Below are 12,489 nucleotides of genomic sequence, written 5' to 3' on the forward strand. Positions count from 1 at the left end.
CCTCACAAAGGACAGAGACCCCACACTAGTGCCCCCTCCCATCTCAGGGTTGAGCCAGGGGAAGAGCGGCCTTTTGGGGACGGGGCTTGTCGGCACTGATGCTCCCAGCTTTCCTAGGTCCCCATGTGTGCTGCAGGCAAGGGGACAGCTTCCACACGGAGTCGTGGTGAGGATGGAGGGCAGCCCTTGAAGGCCTCCATCCGCCTGGCTTCTGAAGATGCTCTGGACACCCAGCTACTGCCCCGCCTCGTGGTCCCTGCAGGGAAGCTCAGGCCAGAGCAGGGCGTCTGCTGAGCACTCGGCAGGAAGGGAAGGAGTGGATACTGGTGTCTGCAGGGTGCCCGGTGCCCACGAGGGCAGGGGGCTGTTGTGAGAGAGGAAGGGGCCCACGGAGGCTGTGGTCCCACCCCCACCGTCTACCCCATGGAGCCCAAGCCTGGCTTTTCACTGATTTCACAGGCGCAGAGCACTGTGAGCCTCCCCCGACCCCGAACACCACTGAGAGGACCAGGACCCAAAGCTCAGAACCCACCCTCACCCCACTCACCCAGGAGCATTCTCACCACACCCACACTGATGCCCAGCGGTCTACCTGTCCCTGTCTCCTTTGTGCAGCCTTGGAAGGGACCCCACCCTCTGCAGGGCCTCAGACATGCGCCCTGTCCCCTCACCCTGAGCGCATGGCTGTGGAGCTGGCATCCCTCATACTCACCATGTCCTACCAGCTGCTCCTCCAGCGGCGCTGATGGAGGGCCCAAGGGTCTTACCTGATGACCTGGAGCTGGGACAGCGTCTCCACACGTGAAGGAAACCCTCCCCTCCCACATTTACTGACAGATGCCTGTGAGATGCCGGCTTGTGTCTGGCACCTGTTTTTCTGTCAGGTTCTTGATTTTTTTCTCACTGGTTCCTGGGTCTTTACACAGCAGCCTCGTCAACTGTACATGCCACAAACACCTCTCCCCTCCCCCTGAGCGCCGCCCTCCTGGACATTTTCCTAAAATTGTTTAATAAACATATGCTCTTTTTTAACTTTTTATATTGAGGTATAGTTGGTTTATAAAGTGACTCAGTTACACATATACAGATAGCTCTTCTTTCGCGGAATCTTTCCTTGTTGGTTATTACACAGTATGGAGCAGAATTCTCTGTGCTATACACCAGGTACTTGTTGGTTCTCTACTTATATATAGTAATGAACCTGTGGTGCCGGAGAAGACTCTTGCGAGTCCCTTGCACTGCAAGGATATCAAACTGGTCAATCCTAAAGGAAATAAACCCTGAATATTCATTGGAAGGACTGATGCTGAAGCTCCAATACTTTGGCCAACTGATGTGACAAGTCGACTCATTGGAAAAGATCCTGATGCTGGGAAAGATTGAGGGCAGGAGGAGAAGTGGGTGACAGAGGACGAGATGGTTAGATGGTCTCACTGACTCAATGGACATGAGTTTGAGCAAAGTCAGGGAGATAGTGAAGGACAGGGAAGACTGGTGTGCTGAAGTTCATGGGGTCACAAAGAGTCAGACACAACTTAGCAACTGAATAACAAGTGTGTATACATTAATCCCAAACTAATTAACATGACTTTGCCAACAAAGGTCCATATAGTTAAAGCTATGGTTTTTCCAGTAGTCATGTATAGATGTGAGAATTGAACCATAAAGAAAGCTGAGCATCAAAGAATGGATGCCTTTGAACTGTGGTATTAGAGAAGACTCTTGAGAGTCCCTTGGACTGCAAGATCAAACATGTCAATCCCAAAGGAAATCAGTCCTGAACATTCATTGGAAGGACTGATGCTGAAGCTGAAACTCCAATACTTTGGCCACCTGATGAGAAGAACAGACTCATTGGAAAAGACCCTGAGCTGGGAAAGATTGAAGGCAGGAGGAAAAGGGGATGACAGAGGATGAGATGGTTGGATGGCATCACCGACTTGATGGACATGAATTTGAGCAAGCTCCAGGAGTTGGTGACAGACAGAGAAGCCTGGTGTGCTGCAGTTGATGGGGTCACAAAGAATCTGAGTGATTGAACTGACAGAATTTATCCCTCCCCCATTTTTCCCCTTTGGTAACCATATTTGTCTGAGTGACTGAACTGACGGAATTTATCCCTCCCCTATTTTTCCCCTTTGGTAACCATATCTGTTTTTGAGGGCTGTGAGTCTGCTTCTGTTTTGTAAATACATTCACTTACATCATATTTTAGATCCCACGTCCTCCCTGGTGGCTCAGAGGTTAAAGCATCTGCCTGCAATGCGGGAGACCTGGGTTTGATCCCTGGGTTGGGAAGATCCCCTGGAGAAGGAAATGGCAACCCACTCCAGTATCCTTGCCTGGAGAATCCCATGGATGGAGGAGCCTGGTGGGCTACAGTCCACGGGGTCGCAAAGAGTCAGACACGACTGAGCGACTTCACTCTCACTTTCACTTTAGATTCCACATGTAAGTGATATAATACAACATTTCTCTTTCTCTGATTTATTTCACTTGGTGTAATAATCCCTAGGTCCACCCATGTTGTTGCAAGTGGCAATATTTCATTCTTTTTCACAGCTGAGTAATATTCCACTGTATATGTACCACATCTTGATCCATTCCTGTTGATGTACATTTAGGTTGGCTGTTTTGAATGGTGCTGCAGTGAACACAGGAGTGCATATTTATTTTCAAATTATGTTTTTCTCCAGATATATGCCCAGGAGTGGGATTGAAAGGTCATATGGTATTTCTACTTTTAGTTTTTTAAGGAGTCTCTGTACTAGACAAACATATGTTCTTAATGGATAAACTTGCTGTTGGGACTACCCATCCCCTGCCCCGTGGTCAGAGTTCTCTGACCGTGTGGATGAATCCCTCTGCTCCAGGTCTGCAAACGTTCACCAAACAAACTTCTCCATGAGGCGACATGCTTGTCTGCTTCTGCTGGCATAGCAGCTCTTCCTTCAGGTAGAAACTGCTCCAGAGCAGACGAGGGTCCCTTCCCCCTCGAGCTCTAAGGGACCTTCCTGCCTGGTAACAACCAGACCCAGGAAAGGACGGCTGCTCGGGGCGTCTCACAAAGGGGGATGGGCCTTGAGGGATACCCCCAAACAAATCAGACTAACATCAACTCCAATCCACCAGGGTTTCCTCCTGGCTGAGCTGGGTGGAGACCCAGGAGTGGGGACCAGTGTGCACTGTGACCTGAGGGTCTATAGGGCAGAGGGGGCATGAGGGTAGGGTCAGAGCTGACCCAGCTAGAGGGCCTTCCAAGCCAGGCTGGCCAACGGAGTCTCTGGTCGTATGGTCGGTGAGATGCGGGTGCAGCTCATGAGGACATAGGCCCTGCACTGGCCACAGAGGTCAGCTGTGCAGAGGCAGGACAGCTCCACTCTATCCTCGCAGGTGTGTGGCCAGCAGGAGCCCAGCCAGCCCCAGCGCGTGAGAGAACTGACCACGGAGGGGGCCCAGGAGCCCAGCCAGCCCCAGTGTGCGAGAGAGCTGACCACGGAGGGGGCCCAGGAGCCCAGCCAGCCCCAGCGCGTGAGAGAACTGACCGCACAGGGGGCCCAGGAGCCCAGCCAGCCCCAGCGTGCGAGAGAGCTGACCACGGAGGGGGCCCAGGAGCCCAGCCAGCCCCAGCGTGCGAGAGAGCTGACCACGGAGGGGGCCCAGGAGCCCAGCCAGCCCCAGCAGGCCTGAGCCAGCACAGCCCTGAGACCTGCTCCCGGCGTCCTGTGGGGACAGCACGGCTCAGCAGAGGGACTCGGGGCTGCAGCCTCGGCTCGAGACGGAAAGGCATCAGGGATGACGAGACGCAGAGCAACCATGTCGCAGCCCCGTTCAGAGTCACGTCTGTCCCAACAGCACAGGATGCCGGTGAGGAGGGTTCGGAGGTGCTACCAACAGCAGAGCACGGCTGGACCCTCCACACAAACCTGGAGCATGAACAGAAGGTGCCAGAAGCTGTGGACTGGCACGCAGACGGCCACACTGTCTGGAGGTGGTGACCACGTGACACCTGACTGTGCCTGTTCTCCAGCAGTGCTCACTTCCCAGGGTCCAGGGTTAGCAGAGACCCTATGCTCACAAAGCACACATCGGGGCATCCATGAGTCCCGAGGGAACGTGCCGTCAGGGTACCCGGCCCTTCCCTGTCCCCACTGTCCTCTATACGAGCCATTGTTTGAGCATTTGTCATGTCGTGCTGTGGCCTAGCGTCCACATCCTCCCCTCTGCTGGACCCGCGTGGTCTGTGGACATGTCTCTTCCTGTCTCTGAGCTTCAGCCTCCCCACCTGGAAATTGAGCTGATATAGCTGCACCTCCAAGAAACGTGAGAGAAAAACGGGAAATGGAAACAGGCACAGTATCACAGGTAAAGCAGTGCCCACAGCTCCTAGAAAATGGGAGGGGCTCTGTGTGCCCCCTCCACCCCCGGTGTGTATGTTGGAGCCCTGGACACCACACCTCAGGACAGGCCCATGTTTGGAGATGCGGTCTTTACAGAGGTGATGGAGGGAGAATGAGGTCATGGTGGCGGTGGGGGGTGGTGTCCTGATCCCATAGAACTGGTGCCTGATTAAGAGGAGGGGGAGACTAGGACACTGGCAGGCACAGGAGGACCCCGTGAGGACACGGAGCAGACAACCATCTATACGCCCAGCAGCGAGGCCTCTGGAGGAACAGCCCCGGCGGACCCGACCTCGGACTCCAGTGTCCAGCTTGGAGACAGTGTCTGTGGCTGACCGTACCGTCGGTGGTGTTTGTCACAGCTGCCTGAGCCAGCTGAGACCTGGACACACGCACGCACTCACCTGTGAGGCCGACTGGCAGTGTGGAAACCCCAGCCCACAGCTCCTTGCTTTGAAGCAGGCAGGCCCCCCGAGACATCCCCCTTGGCAGTGTCCTGTTCCTGCTGCTTCGGTGGGGAGGAATCCCCCTGGAGGCCACCAGCCTCTCTCTCCCCGGGCACTTGATGACCACTGTCTCCTCCCCAGCATCCAGCCAGGTGCCACCCCTCACAGCCTGGAGCCACTGGTCCCCATGGAAGTGACAGTGTCAAAGGGGACTCCTTCCTATGAGTCTGATGTCTGACCAGCAGGGACAGATTGGCATCCGCAGCTTGGGGGCCAGTGCACCTCCAAGGAGATGGGGTCAAAGTCATTCATCGGGGTGACCCGCTCAAGCACCTCCCTGCCCTGGCTTCTTCACTGGCAAAGATGGAGCCAAGGACGGCCTCCCTGAAAGGAGGCAGGCGGCATGCATCAGGCATCTCCCTGGGAAGCAGGGAGGCTGGAGGAAGTTCTTAGATCACAGGGGAGGTGTGCCACCCTCTCCCCGCAAAGAGCCCTGGCCTCTCCTCTCCTGCCACCCGCTGCCTGGCTCCCCGAGTGAGACGGTGTGAGGACCCAGGCAGGCGGATTCCACAGCCACTCACCCACCTGCACAAACTGCGTGTGCACACATTCACATGAGTGTCAACATGCACAGCTTCTATTATGCGGGATGCATGAGACACACTACACACAGAAAGCCTTGAGGGACTCAGTGATCAAACACCCTGGCCCTCTGCCAGACTGGAGGTGTCCAGGGTTTAATCTGCTGCCCTGTTGCCTCCCACATGGGGGAAGTGCACGGCCAGCCATATGTCCAGGCAGAAGGGTAGGGGACCCACCAGAGTGGGGCAGAGGCCTGTTCAAGCCTTTCTTCTTTCCTACCCGCACCCCCTCCATGCCCTCTTCTGCCCACTGATGCCCCGCCCCACTGTGCACCAGGCGGAACCCCGCGCAGGCAGCGTTCACAGTCCAGGTTGGCGGGCATGTGCCCTGCTCCAGCACTAGGAAACCTCTGAGGGTGGCACCGACCTCATTTCCCAGCAAAGCCAAGAACACCCCCTTTCCACCCCCACCAACACCCATCTCCCTGTGTGCTCCGGGGAGGCCCCTGGAGGAGAGTTCAGTTGGGAGTTTGGACAGAAACCCTACGTAAGGCAGGGAGGCTGATGGTGGCAGCAGTCTAGGGGGGAACAGTCCAAGGGAGGCGGCCCCTGTTCCCCACACCCCCACCCCCCACCCATTCCACTGGACGGCTGCAGCCACATTTGCAGAGGGCCAGGAGAGAAGGGCTCCATCAAGCTGGATTCAGTCCACACATACATGTCTACACACACGCCCACCCGCATGCTCACATACATGCAGGCACGCACAACCCCCACCGCTGCTCAGCCCATGTTCCACCCAGACCCAGAACAAGACACTCTCGGGACCAGGGCCCTCGAGTGTGCAGGGCTCCGCTGTCCACCACCCTCCTCCCCCGCCTGCAGATCTGAACCAGGGACAGTGAGGAGAGGGGCTGGGACGCAGGCCCAGGAGTGTTGCAATAGCCCTTCGTTGCCAACTCAGATATGACGCCAGACGCCAGGACAGGGTAGCGTCCATGCTCTGCCCTCCTCGTGTTTCCCAAGAATGGATGTCTTGCAGGAAAGATCTGGTAACCAGCTTTCTAGGAAGTGCAGGCCTTGCTGACGTCTGTCTCCGGGAGCGGTGGAGGCCGGTGTTCACAAAAGGCAGAGCCCAGAGAGGCGGGTCCAGGGTGGTGCGATGCTGGAAGCTTCCCCCACCAGGGAGCAGGCCTGCCCCCTCCTGCCCTCGGCACCCACACTCAGATGGGTCCCCCTCCTTCTAGAACACTGCCCTCCATGCCAGCTCTTACTGCCTGCTGGCCCTGAAAGGCCTGTGTCCACCCCTGCCAGCCTCCCACACAGGGCCAGGGTTGCACCACGGGTCCCTTCTCACCCGTCATAGGAACAGGAAAGGTGTTCATGCCAAGAAGATTTTTGTCAAGAAAGAACACTCCCATGGGGCCCATTCCCGTCACCCTGCAACGCTGACCCGGTCAGAGCGTGTGGCCCACGGCTTCCAGGCAGCCTGTGATTTCTGGAGAAAGCTCTGGCAGGTGACCTCCCTTCCTGGCCTCTCCCCGCCCGCCCCCCAGGAACAACTCAGCCATCCTTCTGTGTGTGTGTCATCCCACGGTACAACCCTTCAGGCCGGGTCCTTATCCCCACAGCCAAGCCTCCACAGAACAGCTGTGGGCCATCCATTGCACAACTGTCTCAGTCATTCCAAACACAAGCCCAGCGTGTGTGTCCTCGTGTCCCGACACCCCCAGGATGGGCTCCCCGCAGAACCGTCCTCCCAGGCTAAGCGGCCCTCACTTGAATGCAGCACCATTTGCCAGACACAGGGACCTAAGAGGACAGCCTGGTGGGGAGACGAGACACACGAGCTGGGAGGCCACGCTGGCCCTGAAGGCCGTCCAGGCCTGGGGACACCCTCAGCCCTCACACCCCTCCAAGAGGCGCCCCGTCCTCTAAGCCCTTGGCAGAGCCTTGAGCACCCCACAGAGACCGGCTCAGGCAGCGCCTGTGTTCCTTCCGACCCCTAGTTCCTCCGATCACATATGCCAAGGCTCTACCATCTAACTGCCCAATTCAAGTCTCACCCACTCTTCCTAAAAACATGACCTTGGACGCAACACCTAACCTCTCAAAACCTCAGTTTCCTTGCCTGTGAAAGAGTAACTGGCAGTTTAGTTGTTGCCTGGAGGGTCTCAGGGAGGTGGCCAGGGCCCGGACTGGCCCAGGTGTGGGGGCATGTGCTGAACTCAGGGAGTGCATCTGCCTGGGTCTGGGGGAGGCGGCCAGGGCCCGGACTCGGCCCAGGTGTTGGGGGATGTGCTGAGCGCAGGGAGTGCGTCTGCTGGGTCTGCGGGAGGCGGCCAGGGCCCGGACTCGGCCCAGGTGTTGGAGGATGTGCCGCGCTCAGGGAGTGCGTCTGCCTGGGTCTGGGGAGGCCGCCAGGGACCGGATGCAGCCCGGTGTGGGGAGCATGTGCTAAGCTCAGGGAGTGCATCTGCCTGGGTCTGACCAGCAGGGCTAGCCCAGGGCCAGAGCAGAGGCCTGGTATGGAGAATGCCCAGCATTTTGGGGGAGTCCTCAGGGAGGAGGGGATGCCGAGATCAGGTCTCAGATGGCCTGCCTGTCTGTGCGCCTGCTGCCGCGCCTCACTCCAAGTGTGAGCGCTCAAGGGTTCAGGCACACTCCAGCCCCAGCGGGCAGGACAAGGGCGTCTCCTGGACTCCCTCTGCCCCAGGACAAACAGGGCTCACGAGCAGACCCGGGATGTTTCTGAAGAAGGCTGAGGAGGGGGGCCGGGGACCAGAGGGCAGCAGCCGCACGTGCATCCCCACGGGTCGTTTCTACCAGCCACTGACTGGTTCCCGCGGCGGGCGGCCCACACGACAAACACTCACTCCTCACAGCTTGGGACACTGGACATCCGAGATGTGGGGTCTGGTGAGGACCTTGTCCTGGCCCAGAGATGGCCGCTTCCTTCTTGCTGTGTTCTCACCCGGGAGAAAGAGGTCATCTCTCTCTCCAAGGACACTGTCCCATCATGAGGCAAAGGTCCCACCTCCTGATGCCATTATTTTGGGGGTCAACATGTAAATTCAGGGAGACCCAAACATTCAGACCATAGCAGCGACTAAAGCTCTGGGGCCCCCAAGGAGCTGCGGAGAACGTAACCCAGCACCGTCGACCACCCCGGCCGGCAGCAGGCAGGGCACTCAACCCTGGAGTGCTGGCCAGGCAGCCCCAGGGGCCTGTCAAGGAGCCTGGGGAGAGGGCGAAGGGCCGGCAATGGGGGCACCACCAGCCACACCTGTGCACGGCAGTGGGAATGAAGATGAGCCGGGGTCCAGGGCTCAGAGCCACACCCCATGACAGAGCTGCTCAGGGCCACGCAGAGGAAATCCCTGCGCTGAGAAGCTCGGATGCCAAGCTGGAAATCACCAGGCCCCCAGGAGCCTATCCCTTTGGGAGACACGAGGGCCGATAGCAGAGACACACTGGACGGGCGGGCCTCTGAGGAACTGGTCAGAGGTGAGGAGTCGAGTGAATCTCAGACAAGACTCTCCACATGGCCGCGCACAGGCCGGGAGCCAGCAACGCGGCAGGGGCATGGGTGGGCCATCCTGCTGGTCAGGCTGTGGGGTCAGGGCGTCTGTCCAGTGTCCTCAGGGTCACTGCCTGAGGACAGGCTCGCCCTGCAGGCAGCATCAGCATCTGACCACTTGTGTGCTTGGGGCGTTCTAGAGAAACGCAGATAGGCTGCAGCAGAGGCCCAGACAAAACGCACTGGGGAGAAATGGAAACTAGACCAAAGACACGTTCCAAACGCAAAAGTGAAAGCTGACTTGGATGCAACCTGAAGCAGCAGCGTGGCTCCAGGGCCCCACCCTTTCTGTTGTTGTTCAGTCACTGAGTCTTGTCCGGCTCTTTGCGACCCCGTGGCCTACAGCACACCAGGCTTCCCGGTCCTTCACCGTTTTCCAGAGCCTGCTTAAGTTCATGCCCGTTGAGTCGGTGATGCCGCCCAACCACCTCATCCTCTGCCACCCCCTTCTCCTTTTGCTTTCAATCCCCATGGAAAACCCCATGGACAGTGTGGAAAAGCCCCTTTCTGTTAAATGGCCCCATTTGAGGGATTTTCTAAGAATGAAAAACTGTCACCTGAGGTCAAGTTTGCACTTCCCTGACCTGGTGGGCGGAGATCAGGGGGTGGAGTCGGAAGCAGAGTCCTGTGGGAGGCACTCTCTCCTCCCACACACACACACCCCCACCCCGGGTGGGGACCAGCCCATTGCCCCTCTCCCCCCTTGTCTGTGTCTGGGCCCTAGGGGGGCTGGCCACCCACTGGGAGCCTGGGTGCCATGGGCGGGAGCCATGTGAACCACCCGTGGGCATCATCCAGCTCTCTTTCAGAGGCCATGGTCTCAGGGGATTCCACGGACGCCCTCACAAAAGAGCAGGACCCAGTGGAACTTCTGCCCATTTGCCTTCCTGTTGAGCACACTTCTCAAGCCTCAGGAACCCGGAGTGGGCGAGTCCCTTCACCTGCCAGGGGCTCAGGCTGCCCCCTAGCCCCCCCAGCCCAGCCTCTCTGGCTGGAGACATGGGAGCAGTGGCTCTGCCCGCCGCAATGAAGGCTGCCCCTCCCAAACAGGGCAGAGCATGGCCCAGGCCAAAATGTTCCGGGAGGGCTTGGAAGAGGAAGTGCGTGCCCAGTGGGGCAAGGGTGGCAGGTTCCCGGGAAAGCAGAAGCTATCCTGCCCTCAAGGGCCAATTGTGCAAGCCCAAGGCGGGGCGCTGGGGATTAACAGGCCGAGACAGCGCGTCCTGGTCACAGTCGCTGTGACTAACTGTGGGACAAACAGGAAGGCGCTCCACCTGCCAGAGCCCAGCCAGCGCTTCCTACACAACCACAGCATCGGGGGCCCTGTGTTCCTGGGCGCTGAGTCTCTCAAGCTGTGATGTCAGAAGTCAGTGGGGTGAAGGTGGCATCCTACCCCAGGCGGGAGGGGCCGGCGGGAAGGCAGCTGGGCCTCAAAGCAGACCCTCGCCCCAGAGCGTTTCTCTCTGCCTCCAGTGGCGGGACCTGGTCTGCTCATTTCCCTGTCACTCCCATTCCCTGACGACACATCAGGGCTTTTCTCCGGGCAACTTCCAGGAGCGGGATTTTTCCAGCACAGGTGGGAAGCCCAGATTAAGAAAGGGGCTTGAGGTCTCAGGACCGAGGGGAGAAGAACAAGGAGCAGATGGGCTTCTGCCTCAGGCCGGCCTCCAGCCCTGCATACTGCTCGCTCTGCTGGGTTCAAGGGGAAGTGCACACCTGATCGCAGAGTTTCTGTCCTGCAGGCTCAGGGGCCTGTCATCTGTCATCGTCGCCACCCCCTGAAGCCTGTCCCAGGGTCAGAGCATGGTACACTTGGTCCACAGCCAGAAACAGCTAACCAGGTATACAGCCCCAGGGACACAGGCGGTCTTCACTTGCCTGGAGACCTGCAGCCACAGCCCCTCCATAAACACACAAACCCTAGGCCCCACCCAACCTGGGGTCACAGAGCAAGGGGGCAGGAGAGCAAGAGTCCAACCTGAACCCTAGTCCAGCCCCTTCGGCAGAGGCCCTGGCTCACGATGGGTTTCCTGGGCTCAGCGCTGGAAGCTCCTGACTGCAACGTCAGACAGAAAATAACAATCCCTCGGTGACAGGTCCATGCAGACAAAACATGGGTGATGGTCAGCCCCGTGAGCAGTCCCCAACCAGTCTGTGCCACTGACTTGAGGCTGAGGCCATTCCCTGGAGGACAATCTCCAAGGACACTGCTGCTTCTGGATTTTCACCCTTTTACATGCATCTCTTCCACTCCTGGAAAGAAATCTACACCTTGAGGTTTGGGTTTTAATTTGTGGCCAAATTCCTGCCAGATTTCATGGGCTTGGAGACCAGGTGTAACAGGGTAATCAGGGCCAGGCCACCTGCTCAGCATCGCAGAAAGGAATGACAAACCCCACACAGATACACACATGTGCACATACGTATAGATCGCACACCTGGATCCACACGCACACAGATACACACACTCCCAGACAAGAACTGTGGCTGCAACCACTCATGGTCATGCCAGGGCCATCGTTACTGAACTTGACCTATATTCACATGTGGTCCAGGCAGGAAGTGCCAGGGGGGCAGGGGCGCGAGGAGACTCCACACTGGTGTGCACATCGGGGGAGTGGGCCAGGGGAGCAGAGCAGCTCAGCAGCAAGAGTAGAGGCCACAGAAAAGTGGGCATCGTGGCTTCAGCTGCAGCATCCCACCATCTGATGCACATGTGCCCCAGAGGAGGATAAAATCCAGGGCAAGAGGACATCTGCAGCCCAGGCCTCGCCGCAGAGGCCTTCAAAGGGCTGGCTATTCCTCCCCTCCTGGGGAGCCAGGTGAGAACCAAGATGGCAGAAAAGCAAGGGCTGCGGCCCAGCCAGTGGCGGGTGGGGCGCGGTGCAGGGGTGTCAGGCACGGTCTGGGTGTGGGCGGTGCAGGCAGGGGCTCTGCTGCTCCCCAGGGCACCTTCCTGCAGACCATGGGGTCTGGAGGGAGAAGCCCACGGTTCTGGGCCCATGTGGCAAGTGTAGAACCAAGATGCCAAACTCGCTCCCTGGCTGGCGAGGGCCTTGATCGCTCAAGAAGAGTTAATGTGCCAGGTACAATATCCAAAGGCAGCAGGTTTGGGATGTGTTGTTTATATAAGAATGTCAGGGTGACGGGTCACCTCGAAAAACAGCACTGCTGCTGAAGAGGTGAGGTCCAGGGCCACAAAAAATGCGCTTGTCATGTATTTCGTGCCAGCCCAAGGGGCTTACTCTCTGACCCTTAAGTGATCTTCCAAGAGTCAGCTACCCTTTATTTCTCCTCTGTTGGCATTTGGTTAAAGAACAAAAAGAAAAAGCACCAGTGCTTCCTGCCAGGGGTCACCTCTCCCTGGGCCTGCAGCCTTGCCCCTACAGCAGGAGGCAGGAAGCTAATGATCTTGTCTTGGGGCATCTGGAGCTGGCTTTCTGGCCGAGAGCAGGTGGGAGGTTCTGTCTGCTCCTGGCCTC

Source organism: Bubalus kerabau, chromosome 2 (assembly GCF_029407905.1).
Source record: "Bubalus kerabau isolate K-KA32 ecotype Philippines breed swamp buffalo chromosome 2, PCC_UOA_SB_1v2, whole genome shotgun sequence".
Lineage (NCBI taxonomy): Eukaryota > Metazoa > Chordata > Mammalia > Artiodactyla > Bovidae > Bubalus > Bubalus kerabau.